Here is a 25,176-nt window from a genome sequence, read left to right as displayed (position 1 = left end):
CAGGTTTGAGATGCTAATTCTGCTTGGGAACATTTGTCATGTGTTGTTCCCCATATTCTTTGTGCCTACCATAAAATTTTATGAGATTGTCGTCTTTAATTCTCTCATTTTTTGATTTTTTTATTCTAACTTTTAATCTCCAATCTTTTTCATCAATTTTTAAACTGCCTAGCTCCTTTGTATACATCCTAATCTAGCTAATTATTCATTTAACTTATCATTTTTACTGTTTATTTTATTTGACTGCTCTGCCTTGTCTCCTTATGTCTTGTTTGATTGTGTCTGTATTTGCATGTTTTGACCGTCAAAGCACCTTGTGAACACTGTTCTTAAGAGTGCTATATAAATAAAGTGTTGTTATTACTACAATTTATAAACTGTCAAACTAAGAACTGCAATCTATTATTCAATTGTCTTTTACTGTTCAGTTTATGCTTCTATTAGTTTTATATGAGTGGTATTACCACCTTTAATCACCACCTTTTGGCTGCAAATCCAACTAATCACCATCTCAAATTTTCTGGGCTTTTCCTTTTCGTTTGGCTTAAAATTAAAATGGGCCAACATCTGTGTTGATGTGTTTAATTTCGTAGGTAAATTTATGACTTTAATGTCAAGAGATGCTCGTCAAAATGCAGTCAGTTGAATATTTAGAGATCAACACTTTGTGCCATTAAACAATAGCATAAAAAGTGAGCATATGGTGGAAACAGTGACTGAAATATCTTAGTTCAATTCAGCTGGTTTTGTACAGATGAATAGACATGATTCTAATGATTAGTTAAAATGACTGTGGTCACCTGAAACAGTTGTGATCAGTCAGTCATAATAACTGTGACAGGCCTAGACTCAAGTCTTGAGCAGCTGCAGTCACATTAACAGACAGGCGTGAACAAGCAACATGCTTTGATGAAGGCTTTTTCCACATTTCAGCACCAACGTCGATCCAAAAACACCACAGAGAGCACAGAAGACAGTTGCCATGCCTTTCTCTTTCACTGCGCTCAACAGTTTCACATCCGTCATGAACTGAAATATTTATAAAAACAAATACGTTCCTAATCAACACATCTTTATCATTTATTTTACTGCTTTGTGGCTGCTGTTTTTCATTTATTATCACCATGGTAACCCAAAAAATGGAGAAGAAGCTTCAAACATCTAGTCAAAGAGTTGTTTCGTAAACCAAACTCTCACTAAGTAATCTTGGTGCCTGACTTTAACCAAGCTTCTACCATGTAAAAGTGTCTAACAAAGCGTGATAGTTTCCAAGACGTAACCAGAAAGTGAGTGAAAAACACAAAAGTAAAACCGAAAATGAAAATTAATTCTACAACTGATGGTTTCTTGTCCATGATGGAACACAAACTCTGCTTTTGTGGGTAAAAATCTGGTCATGCCTTCATCTTTCTCCTCCAACCTCTTAATGCAGATTTTAGATCTTTAATTTCATCTTATTTTACTTCCAGCTGCTCTGGTTTTATTTGATCCATTGGTGTTTAAAACTTGAATGTTCTAACTAAAGTTTTTTTTTTTTGTTTTTTGTTTTAAAGTTCGATTTTATGTCATTTATGTGCGGACATCTATTATTTTCTCTCTCAGTTACATTGTAAATAAAACCTTCCTACCTCAATGTACCCTTGAGTGTAAATAGATGTTGAATAAATGCATAAAAAATTGAAAATTCACCTCAAAATATATCTAAAAATGCAGTTTAGCTTTATAGGATGGTAATGTGTTTGGTATATTGTTATTTTACTACTGGTAAAGTATGCATCATCACACATGGACATTTAGGAATTCATAAATAAACTTGGATGTTAGTTTTTTAGACAGTTTGATAAGCCAGTGTTAGTTCGGTATGTATTAATACGCATTATGCATGGCTTAATCTACGGTCAAATCTCGGGTGTGTCTGTCTTGCAAATGCACAAAAGAAGCCATAATGGACATTTAAAGTGACCTGAGCTTGAATAAGACTCACGAAGCAATAATATTCCACAGCACATGTCTGAAAGGATTTTATTTTTGCCACCAGCTCTGGCACTGCAAACCGAGGAAGGCTCCAAAAAAAAAGAGAGACAGAAAGGCTTCAGCTGAGCTCAGAAAAAGAGTCTAAAAGGAGCAGTAATTAATGTGAGTTTAGTGTTAAGTTCTCGCCGCAGACAGTCTGGCTTTAGTTTTTTTTTTTTTCTGGAACTAATCACCGTCGTCTAATGAGGCCGAAATGATGGCGTTTAATGCCAATTAGCTGTGACTTTACAACCTTCTCGTGTTTTGATGTTTGCGGGGATGGAGCAGGCAGAAACAAGCCGCTAACAGGCAGTGGGAGGCAGAAATAAACCCTCAGCAGAGCAGAAAGATTTACCGACCCCACCACGAAGGTCAGAAGAACCCCCTCGCAGCTTCTCCGCTTATTGATGAGATTGATTTCTTGCCTCTGCCGCCAGCTGAGGTGTACAGGAGCTGATTTATGACTGGGGGAGAGGCGCTTGTCGGGGGGATGTAAAAGACAAAAGCGAGGTAAAAGCGGGACGCAGATGAAGGAGGACATAAGAGCATTAGATGCTGCTGAACCCAAGCCCGGATTGAAGCTTACTGTTTGGACCAAAGCGGACCTGGAACCTGCCAGCTGCTCTCATCCCTCCCCTCCTGCATCTCAGAATTTCCGTAGTAATAGAACATAAATCACAAACAGGTCCCTTAGGATGCAATACAAAGCAACGACACTAATGAGCGACTGATTAACAGCTGTTTCCTTCCTAACACCTGACATTTTCGCTTTAAACCGGCTAATAGCTTCACTTCCTCCCCCGTAGCTGGCGTGAAATTGGCACTCAGAGCGTCCCGAGTCGTGGACATCTATTTAGGGCGCGACAGTGAGTCAATCATTTCGCGGCACGCATGACTCGCCGCGGAAATTAATTAGCATCGTGCAATGAAATGTGGCCGTGGGGCACCGGGCGGTTTCAAGTCAAGACATTGCAGAGGAGCGACCGTCAACTTCGGGATCCTCCGGTTCGCTTCGACTCACGCGGCGGGGATGCAGGAAGAAGAGCGCACGGAGGCCAAATGCCACCGCCAGCCGCTGTTTGGATCTGTTTACCCCAGATAAGTCGAGACATCCTCGCCGTCGCGGTGACTGAACGCTGGGAGGAGGGTTTGGATGAGTCTGGAGGAGGAAGAGGAGGAAGAGGAGGAAGGATGCCCGAGTGTTCGGGGCTCCTGCTGGCATCAGTGAGCGCGCACGTCGACGCATGCACGGATAAACACTTAATATTCTGATCACAGTTCTATTTGGCTTGAGCTGACGGCAGGAACTCGCTGTTAACACACATTAACTCTGATTTCTTTGCGCACCTGTGGTGCCTGATAGACAAGGATCCGTTAATCCTCATATGTTACTTCTGCAACTCTTAAATTTAATTCAAAGGCCCTGTTCCCACCACTTAATTAAATGCATGACTGCAAATGAAAGATTCTCACTTACTGATTTAAAGCTGCAAATGTTATTCTGATGGATTGCATCGACATAACAGTCCTGGTAGTTGCATCAACTAAATATTTGGTGTAATTTCAAGTCAAATTTCTGGGTTAGATGACTGAAAACTAGATTCAGGTTGAGGCAACTTAACCCTCGTGTCGTCCTGCAGGTCAAAATTGACCCGTTTTAAAGTTTGAAAATGTGGAAAATATTTATATTTTCACAGTGAAACTTCTAATGTCCACATTTTCAGCATTTTTGGGAAATCTTTAAACATTTTTTGGTGGGAAAAAAAGAAATGTTAAAAATGTTTCTTAAGAACATTCACAAAAAAATTTTATGTGAATGTTCTTAAGAGAATATTAGAAGTTTTACTGATATATATGTCATCCTTTAGATATTTTAGGATTTTTACTCATCTTTTTGAAAATATTTACTAGAATTTTCTTGCCAAATTTGGGGGATTTTTTTAAATAAAACTTTTAAGGGAAACTTTTAAGGAATTATTGGAATTTTCTTCCTGAAGGTTTTGCAAATTTTCAGAAATTTGGGGAATTTTTTTGCTCATTTTTTTTTTTTTTCAGACAAGGAAACAATATTTTTTGGTGCCCGTAAATCAAGACAAAAGGAGGGTTAATGATATTGGTTTGATAAATGTTTTCAATAAACCTTCCAAATTGCAAATATAAGTTTGATTGGTTGTGTTGACATGGAAACATCAGGGATTGCACCAACCTAATATTGTGTGTATTTGAAACTCAAATTTCTGCAGTAGCTGATTTAAAACTAAATTTATGTTGAGGTAACTTAATGAAAATGGCTTAATGATTTGATTTTCCTGCATCTTGAGGTCAGAATTTCAAGTTCCCTCCACTATCTACTCAACACTGGAGCAACTTCATTTTCAAAAAAATTTGCCAACTTCAGAAATACTTTTTGTAATTATGGAAATTCAGTAGGTACCATACAAAAATTGATTTTAAATGACACAGAAAAACTACTCGACTACTTTATGAGTAGCTACTTAAAGACTTGATGCTTTAAGTTTATGCTGCCAGTCATTAAGTGATTAAAAATTCCTTTGAAGGAAGAGGAAAAGCTAATTTTCCAAATTCAGTGAAGTAAATCTGCACAATATTGTTAAAAACTTTCTGCAATTTGAGAAAATGCACGCATCTTCAATAAATGACTAGAGTAACTCCATTTGGAAAGAATTACTAATTCTAAAGGGGTTGAAGTGATTTTGTTTTGCATCAAAAATCTGAAAAAAGAATTTCAAAATATGCATTTTGCATATGGTGTAAGGTTTAATAAAGGCATCCAAAATGTATATGTTTTTGCGTTAAAATGACACATCTGGCTTTGCACTTGCAGGTTCGAGCTGCAGTTAAAAAATGTTTTCATTTTCGAGTAATTCATCTCTAAAACATCAGAAAACAGAAATGTACAGTACAAATTCCCAGATCCCAAGTTAGCATCTTCTAACTTGTCGTTCTGTCTGTTTGAACCCAAATATTAAATGTTTTATAATAGAAGGAACCCAGAAATGTTGCAAATGCTTACATTAGACTTTTGTGCTGAAAAAATGACTTTAAAATGCCAAGAATCAAGTCTTTTTATTGAAATAGAATAGAAGAACTATCTTGATAAAAGCCTTTATTGGAATGCCATTTATAGTGCTCAAAGGAAGCGTTTTTAAAGGTTCTTGAGGCAAACCTTTGGGGTCCTTTAAAGAACCATTTCAAGAAGTTAACCTCTTGCTTAAAGATTTTAAAGCATCACTGTGAAGATGTATTTTGGTTCCATTTAGCTCCTTTATTTGTCTCAGTGTTTTCTGTTTGTTGCCCTTAGGAGATAATTCACTCTGAGCTTTGAGCTGTTCAGGGTTAAACGTCTCGCTCAAGGATCCTTCCGGTTGTTGGACCCAAAACATACCAATGTGTTCCCGGACAGCGACCCTGACCCTGTTTCTTCTGACAAACCCACAGAGGACATCATTCATGTTTATATGTGGCCATGGCTGGGACATGACCGGCCGAGGACAAGGATCTCCCATCCTGTTATACTCGAATATAATACAGCCTTGTTCACGTGACAGACGCCATTGCTGCATGAGCCCAGAGGAGCCGAGGAAGATCTCCGACTGCGACGGGGCCAAGGTTTATCAGGCGACAACACCCAGAGACAGAGTTGAAGCAGAGTTCAGTCAGAATTCATTAAAATGCTTCACAGAGAGTCACAGCACAGTGACAGTCAGCCGCCATAAAGAGCAGATTAATAGGTGAGAGTCAAGAGGTAAATGAGTGACGGTGGGTGGAATTCATTTTAGTCACGCTGCCAGTCCAAGTTTTGTGGATGAAGGTTTCGTCTGAACATGGAAGGAACATTAAAGAGGGAAATTTTAGCATTAGACACTTCATTCTAGAGCATTTTTACACACTTTTCTGCATTTTTCCGCATCGCTTTATGGCAAACATGTCTGTTTAAGTAAAGAACAGGCAAAATTCAAGCAACAGATGAATCCTGTACATCAATTTTTCATTAAATATCATTCCTGCTGAGTCAGCACACATACTCTCCTAAAATTTTGTAGTTTAGATGTGCCTTAGCAAAATTTCTGCTCATGTTTAAACCTTTCTAAACATTCAAAGCATGTTCAGGATAATTTTTAAATTGCGTAATCTGACTTGGAACAAGAATGCAGCACATTTTGTACCATAAAAAGTTAAAAACATTGATCAAAAAAGCCTTTAAAAAGTTCTAGAAAACAAAAATGCTATGCTGCAAAGTTTAAATCTACACACAAGCTATGTCAGTACATTAAAAGTTATTCTTTTTTGAGACTTTTTAAGAAAAAAGTGCAAATATCTGACCTCGTCTTACTATTTATATAGGAATGAAAACAAAAGAGTAGCCTTTGCCGAATGCATTGTTGCATGTATGATTAATGTTACAGCATTTTTAAAAATTAAAGTTGTTTCTCTCATGTTTGTACTATTTTACTGGAGGATAGCAAATATTCTAAATGTTTTGGGGACACGTCATGCATTTAAATTGTAAAAAAGTTCGAAAACAATGAAAATTGTCTGTAAAATAGTGATATTTTTGGCAGATTTAAATACAGTAAAGTGTAATTTTATGGTCACATATCCCTTCTGATATCTACCCCTATAGATCCACATTAAAATATCTCTACAACCCACTGGATCTCATGCTATAAAAATCCCCTGCAGACATTTATTCCCCCCTCAGGATGAATTTTAATAACTTTGATGATCACTTTACATCTCACACCATCATCCAGTTAAAATTTTAATTTGTATAATACTTTGGTTTATTACTACAAATGCGCAAACTAACGACAATCCCATCAGGGGCACTTTGTGTTTAGTGTTAATTAGCAGTTGTTAGCATTCTAATGCGCTAATCTAGCAAATGGTTGCCATTAAGCTGCAAAACATCAGCACAGAGTACAGCGTCCTGCAATTCTAAAAATTAGATTTTCAGTTGGCTGAACCACTGATATCAAGAAGACTGACATTTTGTGAGGACAAAATGTGCGTCTGGGGACAGTTTTGAAGTTTCTTGACAATTTCATATGGTTTAGACTGGCAATTAAAAATAAATCTGATTTTAGAGCAAAAGCTAATTCCAACAACTTAATATCAAATGTCTGCATTATTTGGTTGGAAACTAAATTCAAATTGAGTTAACTTTATTACATTGGTGTCAGAACCTAATTTTTCTTAACCTCAAGTTGACTATTTTAAAGTTTTCTTTTCTTCAAACATGTCTTGACAATCTCATATGGTTCAGCCTGATAATTAAAAATAAATCTGATTTTAGAGCTAAAGTTAACTCCAACAACTTAATATAGCCTATTGATTAAATTCAAATTCAAAAGAAGTTGTCATGACTTTTGCTTTGTTTGTTTTTTAAAGCCCAAATTTTTATTTATTTATTTATTTTTGTCGTAATAAACCAAAGTATGATATAAATTGAAATTTGAACCGAATGATGGTGTGAGACGTGAAGTGATGGTCAAAGTTATTAATATTCATCCTTAAGGGGGGAATAAATGTCTGCAGGTGATGTTTATAGCATTAGATCCAGTAGGTTGTAGAGATATTTCAGTGTAGATTTATAGGTATCAGGAAGGATGTGACCATAAAATTACACTTTACTTTATTTAAATCTGCTAAAAAATATCATTATTTTCACAGTTTTTACAGTCAAAGTGCATGACGTGTTTAGAATATTTGTTATCCCCCAGTAAACTAATACAAACATGAGAGAAACAAATGATTTAATTTTTTAAAATGCTGTAACATTACTTGCTGATGCAATAATGCAAGCGACAGAGGCTAGTCTTTTGTCTTCATCATTGTGAAGAGGAAGAGGAAGTCCAATTTATGGGACATTTTTTCATCAAAAAACTTTTAAAGAAAAATATTTCTGTCATTTCTGTCTCAATGGTATCTTCCAGGATAACAGAACTCTCCACCACCATCATCTAAACACCAAATGAGGGAAAATCTTTCAGGCTAATGATGCTCCATCCTTCCAGTGGAGTTCCAAAGACTACCAAGCAGCACTGAACCTTATTAAGACTTTACTTATTTTATGTTGCTCTTTCCGTAAATTTGTCACCCGTCAGTGAATGTGTCGTTATCTCTTTAAGAAGAGACGTGAAGTTGTAATGATTTGATACGTGGCCATAAAAACTTGCATAAAGTTTTAAAGTGCTGTGTGACGGGTTCACATTCAGAAACTAGTCTTCTATGCTTCCTTTTCTTTCATTTTTCCTCTCAGGAGCTTCTGTTTGCAGTAGCTGCTGGTTTTGTCTGCAGTCGGTTTAATGAGGAATCCTCTCAGAAGAAGAAGCTCTCCTGCCGACTGACTGTTTTCTGCTGCTCTGTTATTGGCTTATTTTTGAGGATTGGTCTGTGAGAATTTAGTCTTTGTTTGTTTGCTTAGTTGGTGGACTTTTTATTGCTATGGTATGGTGTGAGGCCCTGGATCCTGTGGACCATAGAAAGTCCATCCTTTGTTCTTCAAATCTCCAAATTCTCCCTAATTTTTAAAATTTTTTTTGCATTATCCGAAAATAAAACCATTGTCTCAGCAGTTGCCATGAGTTCTGTTGGTGTCTCCACAAAATTACTATCCTATACAACTAAACTGCATTCTCAAATATGTTCTGAGGGAAACGCATCTTTGTTTGTTTATTATAACATATCACAAATACATTTCCAATTAAAGGACCTTTCCAATTGTTTTTTGTTTTTTTACTTTCTTGTTGCTCCTTTTCAGTCAACCGATCACACATTAGATGGTGTGAGACTTGGAGAAAAAGCTTCAGACATGTTGGAAGAAGGTTGTATTTTAGCTCAAACTATGATATTTTCTAAAACTTAACCACTCGGTGCCTGAAGTTTACCAAAAGATGAGTAAAACCTGAAAGTAAACGATGACAGAGAATGAAACTTAATTCTCAGACGGCCTCTGAATGCGGACTAAAGATAATTTTACAGTCAAGCGTTGCAAAAGAAACTCATTTGTATGTGTTACAATACATTTTTATTTATTTGTGGTTAACATTGCTGACTTCCTTTTTTTTGGATAATGTTATTTTAACATTATGTCCTAACAATACAGGAAAAATCTGCAAAAAAAATGTAAAATGTTCAAAAAAACTGTTAAAAACTACATTTTTTTAATGTGTAGTAAAAAGACAAAGAAAACATAAGAAATACACTTAAGTACTATTGATATTGTGCAGATTCTTCTATAGAAAAAATAGAAATTGCACAGAAAATGTGCTTCTAAATGTGCAAAATATTAATAGTGCACAGGTTTGAATGAATAAATGCCCTGAAAAATTAGAAATGTCTGCACCTCAATTAACCCCGAGATATTCTGCTGTTCTCATTCTTTTTTTTTTTTTTTAAATTCTTTTTAAAATGAGAGCCACACTGAGGTGCTTGTTGTTTACTGCTGGTGGCTGAAGGGTCTTTACTGTGAGCCGCCTATGATTGAGAGTCATGGATTGGACTGTTGCTTCGGAGATCAAAACCTGCCAGAGACGAGCAGAAAATGAAACACAAAAAAAAAAAAAGAAAAACAGAGTCAACAGAAAGCTGCCAACGTTAAGAAACCGACTCCCGGGTCGCAGCCAAACTCAGCAGATGGTGAGTGAATGTAAACGGAAGCGAGCCATCAAAATTTCCTACAAAACACTCGAAGGATGCCGAAGAAGGGGAGGAAAAGAAGATGAGTGAAAGGATGTAAGAGGGAAAGAAGAGGAAGAGGAGGAAGCTCAGAACAAAAAGAGCCCCCACTGCTGCAATATGTTCCTGCCTGCGGTTACACTTGTTCCAATACAACTTTAATCACGCAATCGTGTCAACTGACAGGTCTGGGTGTGGAAAAAATGGAGTTTTTAGACCAAGAAACGAAGGAAACCAGTTTGCCATCAACATGAACAAGGAAGAAGAGATTTAAACAGCAACAGGAGGAGCCGTTTTCAGACTTCTATCAATCTACAAAAAGGACTCTTAATAGAGAGTAAACCACATTATCAAAGCTGAGGCCACAGACTCTATAAATCCAGAGTTGCTGGCAGCAGATCCTGAGGCAGTCGGTGTATACAGCCACCTAATGAAGCCTCCTACATCACATTAAAGACCACACAGAGCTGCGTTTACCTCAGGATGCGAAGCCTCGTCTTGTTTAGAGCTATGTAAGGCCTCTGTTATAATCACACATTAAACAAACACACTGAAGATGGAAAAAAAACACATCAGTGATTTATAATCCTTAAGATTTTCATTACTATTTATGGTTGGCAGCAGTCACTTATTGTATTAGCGTTCATTTATATAGATTATCTCTCTTTACAATCGTTTCTATAAGCAGCAGTGTTGCTGGATTCGGCCTGCAGCTGCCAGTTGCTATGAGCTGATGCTTGTTCTGGTGCTAATGGAGCATCTTATTGATTCTGCTGAGTGGATTTAGTTCTGGAGAAGCAACAGGAGAAGAAAAACCAACATTTCTCACTTGTTTCCAAACTAGTAATAGAATAAGAACAAAAAGCCTCATTGAACTGCACGTGCCTTAAATTTTCTCTTTATATAGCGCATTTTTGACCGGCCAAATAAAAGGAGGCTAATCACTAAGGCCATTGAACAACAAAACAGAGAAGCAAAAGTGAAGAGATAGAGTTAAACATGATATACAAAATATATCAATGAAACCAAGGACCAGTGGATACAAATTAAACAATAAAAGTACCAAATATGGCATACAAAATGAAAGAAAAAGCAGAATTAAAGAAAATAGAGGGTAAAACCATGAAAACATGAGCAATAATCATCACAATAATGAATAAATAAGTAAATAAATAAGTTTTAAAAAGGGTAAAAGAGAATAAATGGACAAAATAAGATTGGGTTTCAAGAAGCAATTCAAAAAGAAGACATTTTTTCTGCCTATTTGGCAATAAAACTGATTCTGATAAATGTGGCACATTTGGTAAAAATTTGCTTTAAAAAACATTCAACTTTGATTGGCTGCACTGAAATCAGACACTAGTTGCTCTTGTATTGAATTCTGTTAGCTTTAAACCATGCAAGCTGTTATTACGGTAACGGAGGATGTGCCAGACCTGACATCTGCAGGATTACAACTTTGAAACAATCTGAATGAGCACTGAAGGGACAAAATACAGGTTTGCTGAGCTTAGGGGAAAATTGTATTCAAGCTGAGGGTTGACAGGAAGGTGGGACGAAGCTGAAGGGTCTCCACTTCCTGAGATTAAAATCCAGAAACAATTGAACACCGATGCTACCGCTGTTCTTCTCCCCTCTGGTCTGCACATGCAATCACTAAGTCATTACCATCCTGCCAACAAACCGGATCCTCATCTGAGCAAATCTTTATGTAAACGGTCTGTCTTTAGGCTTCCGAAGAGGAAAAAGATTGAGTTCCCTCGACTCCTCCGCTGCCGTGCAGCCGAGGCCCAGACCAATAATAAACAGAAGAGAAAACAGAAACAGCATGGAGCTATTTAGAGTCAGGCCTTGAGCTCTTCTGTCAAGTGAATCACTTTTTCCTCCAATTTTTTTTTTTTTTTTGTTTTAAACATAGAGTCTTAGAATGTTGGGCCGCCAGGCTATCATCAAGGCTATACACTAGCAGCACGAGAGCATCTGCGCTCGCCGCCGGCCTTTTTCCTTCCCATCACACCATGGTGGGCTTCGGCTCCGATGATCCCGAGGCCTTGTGGTCATGGAAACCCACTCATGTATGAATGTTACTGTGTTTAAACATGACTCCGGGAGGAGAGGCGGCAGCAGAGGACAGGACTGTCCTGGGAGACGCATCATCACGTGTCGGTGATGTAACGGCGCACAAAGAAGCACCAACTGGTTGGTGTTTTGGTGGCCGAATGTTGTGGTGACGAGAAGAAGCCGACAGGTCGTGTTTGGGGGTTTTCCTCGGCCTACTGGGGATAACGTGTTGTTACACTTGGGGATTGAAATGGGAATAAATCGTGCAAATTAATCACAATCACAGCCTGCAATGGAACTGGAAGACATGCATGATTAGTTCAAGGACTGTCAAAACACTGAAAAATTAGTGATTTTTTCAGTTTTTACAGTTTCTGCGTCTAATAAATGGTCTAATTTTGTAGATTTATGAGACATAACCTTCTAATCAAAACTGCTTGCTGGTTTTGGGGTCCAAATGGTCAATATGCAACTCACTCAAGCCATATAAATTCAGACACATGCTCCTTTTAGCAAAGTTAAACATGCCTTTGTAGAGCATGCGGCTACATATATACTTATTTTATCCAACCATCAATGTTAAGAGAATCTCATCTGCTATTCTGCTACAGTCACACTATATGTTGTTTGCACGCTACATTACGCCTTGAATTTTATTTTGCCTGCCTATGTCACACTATGGTGCTTTGCATGCAGCTACAAACTTTCACAGTTATAACGTCACTAAATATCCTTGAGGAAAGTTTATTTGGACTAAAACTTCTCAAAGTTAAAATGACTGAACATCCAAGGACAGTTGCTACTGAGACACAGTCTGTAAAACACCACCAGACACTGAAATATGTCACCACATAGTATCTTTTTAGACAGAAAACACCTGAATTAACATGAATATATCCACAGATATCATAAGTTTCCTGAATGCAGAATTTCTGAGTCTCCAGAGCAGCAGTGGTTAAAGCGAGTCTCCTTATAGGAGTCTGTATAAACAGAGTGTGACCTCGAGCATCTTAGCGTCTGGAGGAACACGTTGTATATGGAACAGCGGCTAAAAATAACCCTTTGTTAGCTCGTTGCTTTCTAGCTTTTTATCAGTGGAACTGCTTGTAGTTGCTCAGCTGAATGAAATTAATTCCTGAAGTGTCTCCATTCTGGTTTCTGAACATTCAAGGAAACTAAACGGAAGCTACAAGAGTTCAAACTGGAGGTTAACGTGAATATCTATCAGCAGAAACACGGAAATCATTTGCAATGTAGCTTTTATCAATAGTTTGAGCAATCAGTTTCAGTATCACGAGCAACATTTCATTTTCATCTGCAATATTATTATTTCATGTGCAGTATTTCATATGTCAATGTATGTCACTACAGTGGTCCCTCATCTATCGCTGGGGTTACGTTCCAGACCGCCTGCGAAGTAGCGGCCATATTTATTTTTTCATTTATGCATTATATTTTGATTAAATATTCTTTTAATATGTTTTAATTATTATTTTTTAGGCTAGAAAATGGCTATTTTACCTCTAAAATAATTAAAATAATGTAGCGATCGCAGAGCCGGTAGCTACGACTGAACTGTTGTGCTGCAATGCACCATGGGAGTTCGGGTTGTTTGGGGTTTGAATGTCATTATTGCGGTTTATGTCTGTGTTACAGTGTTATTAGTGTTTGTGTTTTATTGTGTTTTTGTGGTTTAGTCAGCCTAGTTAGTTTAAGTGTTACCTTGTCAGGACCTTGAGTGTGAAATGTTGTATGTTATTACATGATGTGACATTACTACCTTACAATCATTGCCAGTATTGCTTCTTATTTTTCTTTTAGAGTCTTATTATAGCTTAAGTTTTGTTATTTTCAGTAATCTAATTATATCTTATTGCTTTTCTACAAGGCACTGCATTTCTTCTGTAATGTAATTTGGTTTTCCGCTCTGATTTCTTGTCTCATAAACATGACTGAAGGTGGAGCCACCTGCTGATGAACGTCCTGACAGCTCAGTAAAGCCTCAAACCTCAGTGCATTCATCAGAGCCTCATAATTAGCTGTGGGACCCGGTGATGGAGGCTGCGACCTTTGGGGGGTGACGGAGGGTGAAGGAGCAGCAGCTGACACAGCACTGACGAAATGGGCCTAATGTGTTCATTTGGTTATTGTTGTGATGAATCATTACTGCATGCAGAGTCCAAAAACGGCTCCCTCCCCCGGATTACATCCCAGACTTCACGCAACCCTATTTTGGGCTGCAGCTTCCCTCATATTGCTGCGGAGGCGGTGGCGGGGTGGCGGCGGTCCATGAACCCGGCCGCTGTGACGGAGAGCGAGGGGGACAAGGCCCGGCCGGCTGGGCCAATCAGGCGTGAGGGTTCACGGTCGGCTCGGCGGACGCCTTCCGCCATGTGCAGCACCGAGCACAGATCCCTCCTGGACTCTAACAGGCTCTCAGCAGAGGCTCGGCGCTGCGTCTGCTCAGATAATGAAGGTGACTCTGTGGGTTTCATGGAAATACGCGCTTCCTCCACCACTGCTCCTGAGCTGATAATGTGTCACATGGAGCAACTACAGGCTGCTGCTGCTGCTGCTGCTGGAGCTTTGCATCATTTGAAACTTCTGCACTCTAAAAAATTTAACAACTGTCTGAGTTTTTTTTTTTTTTTTTTAAATTAAAGCAAATAACTAGTGAAATTTTAAAAATATGAAACAGTGAAACAAATTCTCATTAGATTTTAGATTTTCCACGACTTGTTAAATTACAGATAGAATTTAGTAAAAATTCCAGAGGGAAGTATTAATGTACAAGTTGAATGGAAAAACAAATGGAAAAAGTTGTCAATGTCCACATCAATAATGTGTACTTTTACAAATGGGGATTTGTTCTTTTACAAATTTTAACTGTAAAAAAATCCACTTTTTAAATCGTATTTAAATTGGCTAAAAGAACAACAACATTTTACAGATACTTGCTGTTATTTTCACTGTTTTATTTATTTATTTATTTACTGCACTGTTTTTGACATACTTTTCTGATACTCTTGCTGCCAAATTTTCAACCCTATTTTACAGTTTTGCTTATTTATTTTCTTTTACAGTCTGTGAAATTTTATCCCCCCAACAATTTTAAAAAGTGGCAATAAATATCAATAATGTCCACAACAAAAATCTATATTATTTACAAATGGGAATTTACTCTTCTACAAAGTTTGACCATAAAAATTGTAGTTATTATAATATGTATATATATATATATATATATATATATATATATATATATATATATATATATATATATATATATATATATATATATATATATAAAAAGATTCTGCAAAGAATCTGGCAGCAAAGGTGCCAGAAAAAAAATACATTAACATAACAAGAAAAGCACTCAGAGAGCTCAGTTTTCGCGTGGATAAGACCCAATAAATCTCTAACGGTGGATTTGTAGTAGGATCGCAATCATGTGTTTAACAAACCTGTGGATCTAGACAATGAGCCACATTACTGAAAAAGTCTAATTACTTGGTCCTTGTGTCATTTCTGACCTTCCCTGAAAATTTCATCCAAATTGATTTGGAAAACTCCAGCAAAAAAAAAAAAAAAAAAAAAATGACAGTTTTACTTCCACCTAATTAAATCTGGACACTAGGAGACACTAAGAAAGCATTCTTTCATCGTGGTGTAGGGTTTATTACAGATAAACCACGCTTTGTCTGAAGCTGAGAACCTGAGCAACAGGTGAGTCACATGACCTGAGTCAGCTGAGCAGCAGCAGCCCAGATGTTACCTCATCACTAATGTGACGGTGAATGGAGGCGTCGCTGTCACGTTGTGGCTCCGCCCCCCCACGCTGACCCGAGGAGGGATGTGGCGTCAGACCTGTCACCCCGAATCACCGGCCGGCCTCCATATGTAAATGTGTCAGCGGGCGCAGATTCACGAGTCTGACATATCGGTGGGAATATGCATGTACAGCGTAAACATCTCTGCGTGCGTGGACGTCGGAGTCCATCGTGGACGCGGCGGTGACATTCCCACCGGGAAGGAGCCTCACGACGCCTCTCATTTGTCCGACTGATCTCCTCACGAGGGCAGGTTGGGTGAAAGAGACATCAGATTTCATCCACACTCGGTGGGGTTTCTCTGTCCGCCTCCATCTGGATCTGTTGCTGCTCATGTTTCCCTGCTGCAGCTTCTGCAGGACGATTTACTGCTAAATAAAGATCTCTGTACTGTGGGATGGATTGTATTATGGTTGGTCAGAAAAAATAAGAATATTTACAGACATTGTTTGGGACTTTGGGGACCAAAGGAGTGAATGTGTCATTTATTTATATTACTTAAAAATATTAAATTTTATGGTAAATACATTTTAATCTGATTTTATTGAACATGAAATTTTAAAATTATTTATAATATTATAAAATTAACCCTTTTTGTTTTATATATTTCTTCTTTTACTTTTTTTTACATTTCTTACATATTTTTGAAATACACACATTATTTTAATTACAAAAAATGGCCTAACAATGTGCAACTGTGAATAACAATAAAATTTACTTATTTAAAATACAAAAATCTAATATATTTACCACATAAAATCATTTAAAATTTATCATATTTTTACAATTGGTTACTTTTTGTTTAAGGATACATTAATTATTACATTGTAAATTAAGCAGAAATAAAAACATAAATAATTCAAGTTTAAAAATTAATTGCAATGACTGAAAACAAAAAAAGAATTATTGGTTCAATAATTTTACATAGATTTGTTTGTTTAACTGAAAGATAACTTGTAAAGACACTTGTGTACATTTGTTTTTATGACAAAAATGTTGAATTGATGTGTTTTCATCAGTGTCTATGAGCTGTAATTTAATGAGATGGTTATTTTTTGTTGAAATATTGTATTTTTTGACACCTAAATATTGCTTTTTTTTATTTTCAAATACTACTTTCATGGAATTTTTTTTTTTTAAATGTACACAGATTTTCGGCTATTTGATTGTAGAGAACAGTCTGTAAAATGACAGACTTTTACTCAAAAATTATTTTGTCATAAAAACAAACATAAAATATGCAAAAATATATAAAAAATACTGTCATTTATATGGTATCCTTTTCTGCTTTCTTAAGTTACATAAAAAAATTTCCGTAAAATTACAAAAAATATCTGTAATTAAATATGTAGCTTTTTATATGAAGGTATAGGCACTATATATATATATATATATATATATATATATATATATATATATATATATATATATATATATATATATAAAAATAATTTTGCAGAAATTTTCTTTCATTTTATAGATTTTAATCCATATATTTGCAATTATTTTCATTTCAGTAAATTTCTATTTTTTTAGTATTCTTTAAAATATCAGAAAATAGTAAAAAAAAGTCTTGTTTTGTCTAAATAAAACTCTCAAAGTTCAAACTGTATAAATAAATAACATAAAACATGAAAAAGCAGCAAATTCTAGAGAAGTTGGAACCTCAGATTATGTTGAAATGATTCATCGCTTATCAGAACTGTTACCAATCAACCTCCTTCTCATAATTTATCAATAAACCAATCATCTCTGTGCTCTTATGGATGCACCTTGAGTTACATTCACATGCATGTAGTTTAGTATTTAGATCTACAGCTTCACTGCACTTAACTTTGCTCCGTGAACACGTGTGTTGCAGAGAAACCACACGGATGAAACGTTCAGGATCCCCTCTGTCAGGCGGAATCAGACGCTTCCCCTCCCGTTTCCACAGACTTGCAGATCTGCCGTGGCGTCCCGGCGACACGTGAACCGACTGCAGGGCTCGCTTTCCTGACGAGTCACCCTGAGTCACCGGCGGCTCCACTCGGCCCTCCGGATATCTGAGGTCTCCCCAAAATATCACGACACTACACTCACAAAACAGCAAGGTCAAAATCTCTATCACTTCAGCTCACGATCCCCCAATTTAACCACTATTTATAGACAAATCCAACCAACACGTCCCTGCTTCTTTTTGTGTCAGTGTTAGGGAACAATCTTAGAGAAGAAAACCACCATTTACTCATTCCAGAAACAACACATCATCCAAATTCATCTCTCTGACTGCAACCAGAAGTTCTCGCTTTAACCTTTGTGTCGTCCTGGGGGTCAAAACTGACCCGTTTTAAAGTTTGAAAATGTGGGAAAAAATATTTTTACATTAAAACTTATGATGTCCACATTTTTGGGAAATGTTTGAACATTTTTGGGTTGAAAAAAGAAATGTTAAAATGTTTCTTAAGAACATTCACCAAAAAAATCAACCAAAATCCAGCGAATTTCGCTGGATTTTGGTTGATTTTTATGTGAATGTTCTTAAAGAAAATATTAGAAGTTTTACTGATATATATGTAATCATTTTAGATATTTTGAGGATTTTTTGGAAGATTTTTAATAATTTTTCTGAAAATATTTACAAGAATTTTCTTGCCAAATTTGGGGTTATTTTTTAAAATAAAACTTTAAAGGGAAACTTTTAAGTAATTATTGTTTTTTTTTTCCTCCTGAAGGTTTTGCAAATTTTCAGAAATTTGTGAGATTTTTTTTGCTGAATTTTTTGATTTTTTTTTTTTTTTTTTTCAGACAAGGAAACAATATTTTTTGGTGCCCGTAGATTAAGACAACAGGAGGGTTCCAACGAAGCATCAAATGCAACACTCTGGCTGCAAAAGTGGCGACAAAACGCACACCCTATGCGTCCGGTGACCTCTAACTGTTCTGTAATTTCACAGCGAGCAGAGGAAGGTGCTCTGCTCTCGATTTACAGGAACTGGCAAGCAGAAAACGCAGCACAGTGTCATGAGGAGGGAATCCAGACTCGCTGGCATGCGTAAAGACGCACTTGTCCCTCGGCGTCGCTGCGCTCCGAGGATTAAGCCTGGCAGCGCGCTCACGTCTGCTAAACAAGATATAGACATAATACCTTCCACTGCGAAGGATCTCCCATCATCTCCACACACTTCTGAAGCATCCCAACGTGTCGATGCTGCACAAAAACACCTGCTTTCAACGATGCAAAGGGTGGGTGTGCTGTTTTTGTTTTTAACATATAAGTGGCCAAAAGCGTAAAAATGTTTACCTCTTACTGTTACTGGCTCCACATGACACATTCTGATGGCAAGAAGTGGGAAAAACAGGAAGCGAGTGACTCCATTTATTCAGCCTGCAAAGCATGTAATCGGCTGAAAACACATCCCGCAGACTTTTCACTCCAGCATCATCATAATTGTAAATGGCTGATTTAATTGCGAGTGATTAACATGGAAACACTCAGACACAGCAGCAAGGCGGACAAACATCTGATACACATCACGTTCCAGCGATGTTTGCACATTAAAAGCTGGTGAATTGTGCGTTTTCAAGGGAGAAACATTACAGGTTGCGATCATTAGTGCAGTTTTGTGTCAATATCCGCCACACACACACACACACACACACACACACACACACACACACACACACACACACACAGAGAGAGAGAGAGAAACACACACTGTGATCTTCAAAAGTCTTTGAAACTGTAATGCATCCTCTAATTTAATCTCTACCACTGACTGTAACCCCCACAGGAGCATTATTCGAGCTTTTAACTGTAAATTGGAAGCAGAGGAGGCTAATAAATTCCACAATATATGGCAATATTGATTTTCCATGTATAATAAGTCGTTATGAATTCAATAGTGGGAGTATCTTAAAGGTCTGTGTTGAGCTGTGCATGAAGGAGACACGGAATTAATTGTTTAAAGTACATTGCTAAAAAGAAAATCTGTAAGATAATGAGAAAAATCTGCCAAAAATATGTTTAAAACAGTGAAATACTCTAATAAAAAGTGGTGAAAATAATCTTAAAATAATGACAATTTTAGGCTGATTTAACATTGTAAAATAACAAACTATTATTTTAAAACAACAGATTTTTGATGTGAACAAAATTTATATATTTTTTATATAGGCAAAATGTGACTTGTTTATGGTTTAATTAGCTATTATTTGCAATTTATCAAAATGACGATAATACAGTTTAAAAAATGATGTACATATATGTATTTTTTCTTTAAATTACTAGTAAACATCTGTAAAATATTTTTTTTCCTGACTGAAGTACAATAAAAACCCTATAAAAGAACCAATTACTATTTGTGAAAATACAGATTTTTGAAGTGGACCTTATTTACATTTTTTTTTTTGTTTTGTTTTTTGTACAGTTAACGTAAATTATAATTTTTTTCTTTGATTTTACTAGATATTATCTGTAATTTAAAAAAAACAGACACGATCTGTAAAATAACACTAAATTGTTCCAAAAAATTACAGTAAAACTCTTTTAAAAAGCCTAAAATAAGCAAATAAAAGCACAAAATGATTGATGCCTTAAGTTTGAACATATATTCAAGCATATGTTTTTCATGTTTTGTACGTTTATTTATGTCTTACTTCTAACTCTGTGTACTTTTAATTCTGGGTACTCAGTAATTGTTTACTGTTTTGTGCCTATATGTTGTAGTATTTTGGTTTCATGCTACAGTTCAGAGAAAAAAAATGCAGTTTTTACTCTGTAACTGAAGTAACTTGAACATTTAACACACAAATGTTATGCATTAAGAGTTAAAATAGCATATAAAGTTTTTAAAATCAGCTGTAAGTGCTGCTGACACATTAATGCATCTATGATACAACAATAAAAACACAGAATAATCACATTTTTTATGAATAATCCATAATTTTAAGTGGAATATCAGCCTGATTGATTATGAGATCTGACATTCTGCATTTTTTCTATTTATCTATATCATTATTTTGTCAAAGCAGCTCCCGATAGAACAAATTACTTTCTAAATAAGCTATTTCAGCTTTAAATGCAGCCACAAAGTCAACACTGTGTGATCTCTGATTGGTTAAATGTCATGAATAACAGTGAATTATCGCACTAAAAGGATAAATATTGAGAAGCTTTCTTTAAATTAAATATATAAAACATACATAAACAAAGGAATTTCAGAAAAGTTTTGTGGAGTTCAACACCAGCATCAGTTCCAAATATCACTTATTGACCTCACTGATTACTAATAATCTCAATTTTAGGTACATTTTCATGATAAAACAGTTGAAATGTGGCTTTTCCCTCTTTTCAGGCATCTCTTAATCATGCAATTTGGAAATCAAAGCACTACTTTTCTGCAGAGTTGACAGTCAGCGTTGCTATTCTTGCTTTTATTCAGACTGTTAGACCTCCTGGGATCCCTGAAGAAAACACAGCTGCCAAATTTTAAGCTTTATACGGACATAAATCAAAACTTACCGGATGGCTAAGAGGCTACGTGACATTTCTCCCACTTTTCTGGGACGTCTTCTGATCATTTAATAAACATCCATGCACAATTTATCACTTCTGTCTGCCAGGTCAGGGGTTTTGGGAATAATATCAGGAGAGAAATGGTCGTAGTTTAAGAAAAAAAAAGAGGAGCACGACACATTCGTCATGATGCTAACTGGGCATTTCCCTGCTGCCAAACAGAATAGGCTGCTCATCTCTCTCTGGGAGCACCGGGGTCGACCTCCCCCTCCTCCCATGCTGGCGCTGGGTCCCTCCCCCAATCAGTGCACTGAGAGGAAGTAATGGCACGAGGGTGGAGGTGGAGGTGGAGGTGGAGGTGGGGGAGCAGGAGGGCAACAAGGTGGGAGGAGATGGACTGCCTCCCACAATGTGCACAGAAATGTTAATCAAAGCTGCAGAGCTGCGAGACGCCAAAACTGCATTTACCTGATGGGAGTGAAGAAGGAGAGGAGGGCAAATGGAGGTTGACATGCTTCACCTGGCAGCTCACCAGCCAATAAATCCTCAATACACACACGCCATCCATATGTTGTGTCAAGCACCCAGCCCTTTCTATTGGCAAAACCCCAAATCCATCAGGGCAACTTTACATCCAGCACAGGGCAGAAACTCATTACTGGGTCTCATGCTTGACAAATGCCCCGAACACAAGCCACTGTGGCACATTTCAAAGAGCACACTGAAAGGGTTTCTCGTCAGGGCCGAGGAGCGTTTTCTTTTGATTTTCTGACTCCTGAGATGATGAGATAATCACTAAATGGAGGGTCGCGAGGATAAACGGGCTGTCAAAGCAGCAGCTAGCACACGGCGGTGTGGAAGAAAGGCTTTTAGAGCAAAATGATAGAGCAGCAAAGGTAAAGAAATCAACGCAAATGGATAAATGAAACACTGAAGGCGTTTCATACACTACAGAAGAGAAAACTTAAAAACTAATTTTAAAAAATCTGCTAGCAAGGGTGAACATTAAAGTCTGTGGAATATTATGAGAAATATTTAGAAATCTGAAAAAAAATTGTGAAAAAATTGGTAATACTTTTAAAGAAGAAATTACTATTATTGATACCATTTGATGTGGAAATTATTTACAGAAACTAGCAATTTTTTGTCTGCAAATAAATATAAAATAAAAAGAAAGTTTCATTAAAAATAACTTCTAACAGTCAAACACTGTAAAAGAATTAACCACTATTATTAAAAATCTAAAATAAATAAAATATAAATTACATTTTTGTGATTTCAGTTTTGATATTATCTGTAAAATGCCAGTTTAAAAATTATATACAAATTTTCAGTCTAAAATACACATTTTTTTCTTTCAAATATCTGTAAAATATTTTTAAATTGATATACAAATATAAAAAATAATCCATTACCATTTCTAAAAGTATATATTGATGTAATTATTTTATTTACTTATTTAAATTTTTTGGGGGGTTAACATGTAAATTAATACTTTTTATGATTTCACTGTTAGTATTTGTAGTTTAACAGAAGAGGAAATGTATGTAAGTAACAGTAAAAGTCTTTTACATTTTTTACATTTTCAGTTCTAAGACATAGTTTTTCTTTCAATATAATTACATAAAAATATAATTTTGAATAAAAAATATTTTATCTAAATAATGTAATTTTAATGTAATTTTACAGTCAAACACTGTAAAAGAATAAATTACTATTTGGAAAAATACTGATTTTGGACATGATATTATTTACAGTTTTAGCATTTAAATTTTTTTTAAAATCAATATAAATCACTTTTCTGCAATTTTACTGAATTTTCTTTCAAATATCTGTGAAACAACCATTTTTTGCTGATTTAAATACAGTTAAAACTGTAATTTTACAGTCAAACATCATAAAATAATCCACTAATATTTATAAAAATAAGATGTGATAATTCACTTTCTTTAACCGTTTTTTAGAGTTAACATGCAAATTTATATTTTTTCCTGTGATGTTAATGTTATTATTTGTAATTTAATAAAACAATGAATTATGCAAATAATGGTATAAAATGATTTAACATTTTTCAAGCCTTAATAGACATATTTTTTCTTTCAATTTACCAACAAATAAAACATGTTACTATAAAGAAAATTTAATTAAAATAATTAATTTTAATATATTGGAAGAAAAATCTTGTAATTTTACAGTCAAACACTAACAAAATGAACCACTATTCATAAAAAAACAGATTTTTGATTGATTTTTTGGGGGGTGAAAATCTAAAATAACAGTAAATTGCTTTTAAAAAATTACACTGAAAAACAGTTTAAAATATTTTTTACAGTGTACATAGAATTTAGATGCAGAGTTGCACAGAATCAGATTATTTTAAGCTTAGTTAAACATTAATTTACATGTGGAATGGTACCTCTCGGACATGTGCTATTGTTGTATTCTGTTAAATATTTATTTTTGCTTTATTAGTCAGCACCACAGCTGCTATTAGCATTTCTGTCACCTTCATTTAAATAATCCAGCTCAGTGGTTTTATCACAATGTCAGAATCCTCCATTAAAATCAATACTGGAGCCTCGGAACTGAAACATGCATCATAAGGAAATACATTCATCTTTAATGAACCTCCGGAGTTTAACCAATAAAGTCATTAGAAAGTCTGAACGCGTCTCCACTAATATGAACAAGCTCCTGCAGGATTTAGGAGCCCTGAGGAGGCTCCGTGCACCGCCCATCTACACCGTGTTCCTGCCCAAATGATGGAGAACAAAAGATTCCTGGTGCACAGAGGTTCAAGCTGCAAATGTGGATTATTTAATGTAAAAACGGCAACTAATGAGCTCCAAATGAGCAGCTCATGTCAATTAGACGCGCCTGTAGCTGCTCCTTGTTCAGAGAAGTTCATCTCTTGTTGCTCCCTGCTTGGTCTCAACCCAAAAATCAAACGAGAAATTAAAACACACACGAGCCGCAAAGGTGCGTCTGTGCGTTCTGGTACCAAACGGTGCGTCTCTGACCCTCAGCAGGGGTCAGATGAGCCACAGGAGGCGCAAAAGAATGGAAATAATGAACATGAATGTGGATTATTAGAGGATTCTTACCGCTATGCGAGTCTGTGAAGATGCTTTAAGATGTAAGATGATCCTGGTTCTCGGGAAGGGAGGCTCGTTTTGGACTTGGTGAGGTCCAAACTTGAAAACGCGTGTCGGGAGGAACCAGCAGAACGTGAAGCTGCTGCGCTTCGGTTCGGGTCTCAGAGCATCACCACGGAGCCTCTTTGTCCATGTCAGCCGCGCTGCTCTGTCCTCGGTCGAGCTACGTCGATTAAACTATGTGGTCTGCTGCGTAAAACCGGTGCCAAAATTCCTGCGGGCCCATTCCGTTACAGTGGAGATGCAGCGAGACAATAGTCTGGTCATTTTGGCACAAACCGAACCGGCGCCGGTGCCAAGAACACTTGTATCGGCTGATTAGACCCGGATCCTCGGAGCTGCTTCGGTCATTTCTCTGTGACGGGCTCGAATCGGTGACTCTGAGCGTCTCACATGTGCCAGCTGGCTCCGGCGCCTCTCTGCTCCCTCATCTTCCTCCTGCTGGACAGCGGAGTTGCGGATCTGTTGATCGCCGGAGGTCCGCCTCCATCCAGCGGCGTCCTGGTCGCGTATTTATCGGCACCGGGGCCCTCCTCCGCCGTGTGCCACATCCAGTCTGACAGCGTCCGAGCGGAGAGTCGCTGACTGACAGCTGGATCCGGTGAGTGGAGCTCGGAGAACCGACTGTCGGAGCCAAGCAGCTGCGCGTCCGCGTCTCTGGCAAGGCGCGCCCCCGACAGGTCACACATCTCGGGTCCAGAAACATCTGGAGAGAAGGAAAGGAAGCGATTCAGCCAGTTTTCAACAGAAAATCAGTTTATATTCGTAAATTATATCGTGCATCTTTCAGAAATCACTATTATCTGTTCGTTGTATTCGCATTCTGTAATTAATGGCAGCAAACACAGCGAAATTCTAAATGTGGTGAACAAAATGCGGTTAGAAAATGTAAAATATGATGGGGGTTTTTGGAGCC

General features: G+C 36.8%; 1 protein-coding gene across 1 annotated transcript in view; it reads right to left on the bottom strand.

Moving 5' to 3' along the window:
* Window positions 1-24,880, bottom strand: part of gjc1 (gap junction protein gamma 1) — a 60,634-nt gene extending 35,754 nt beyond the window's left edge. Inside the window, exon 1 of the mRNA XM_035947340.2 lies at window positions 24,210-24,880. The gene's annotated coding sequence lies outside the window, so the exon portion shown is untranslated. The remainder of the gene's footprint in view (window positions 1-24,209) is intronic.
* Between the last annotated feature and the right edge of the window lie 296 nt (window positions 24,881-25,176).

This window comes from Amphiprion ocellaris, chromosome 19, assembly GCF_022539595.1.
Source record: "Amphiprion ocellaris isolate individual 3 ecotype Okinawa chromosome 19, ASM2253959v1, whole genome shotgun sequence".
Lineage (NCBI taxonomy): Eukaryota > Metazoa > Chordata > Actinopteri > Pomacentridae > Amphiprion > Amphiprion ocellaris.
This window is presented reverse-complemented; position numbering and strand designations above follow the sequence as displayed.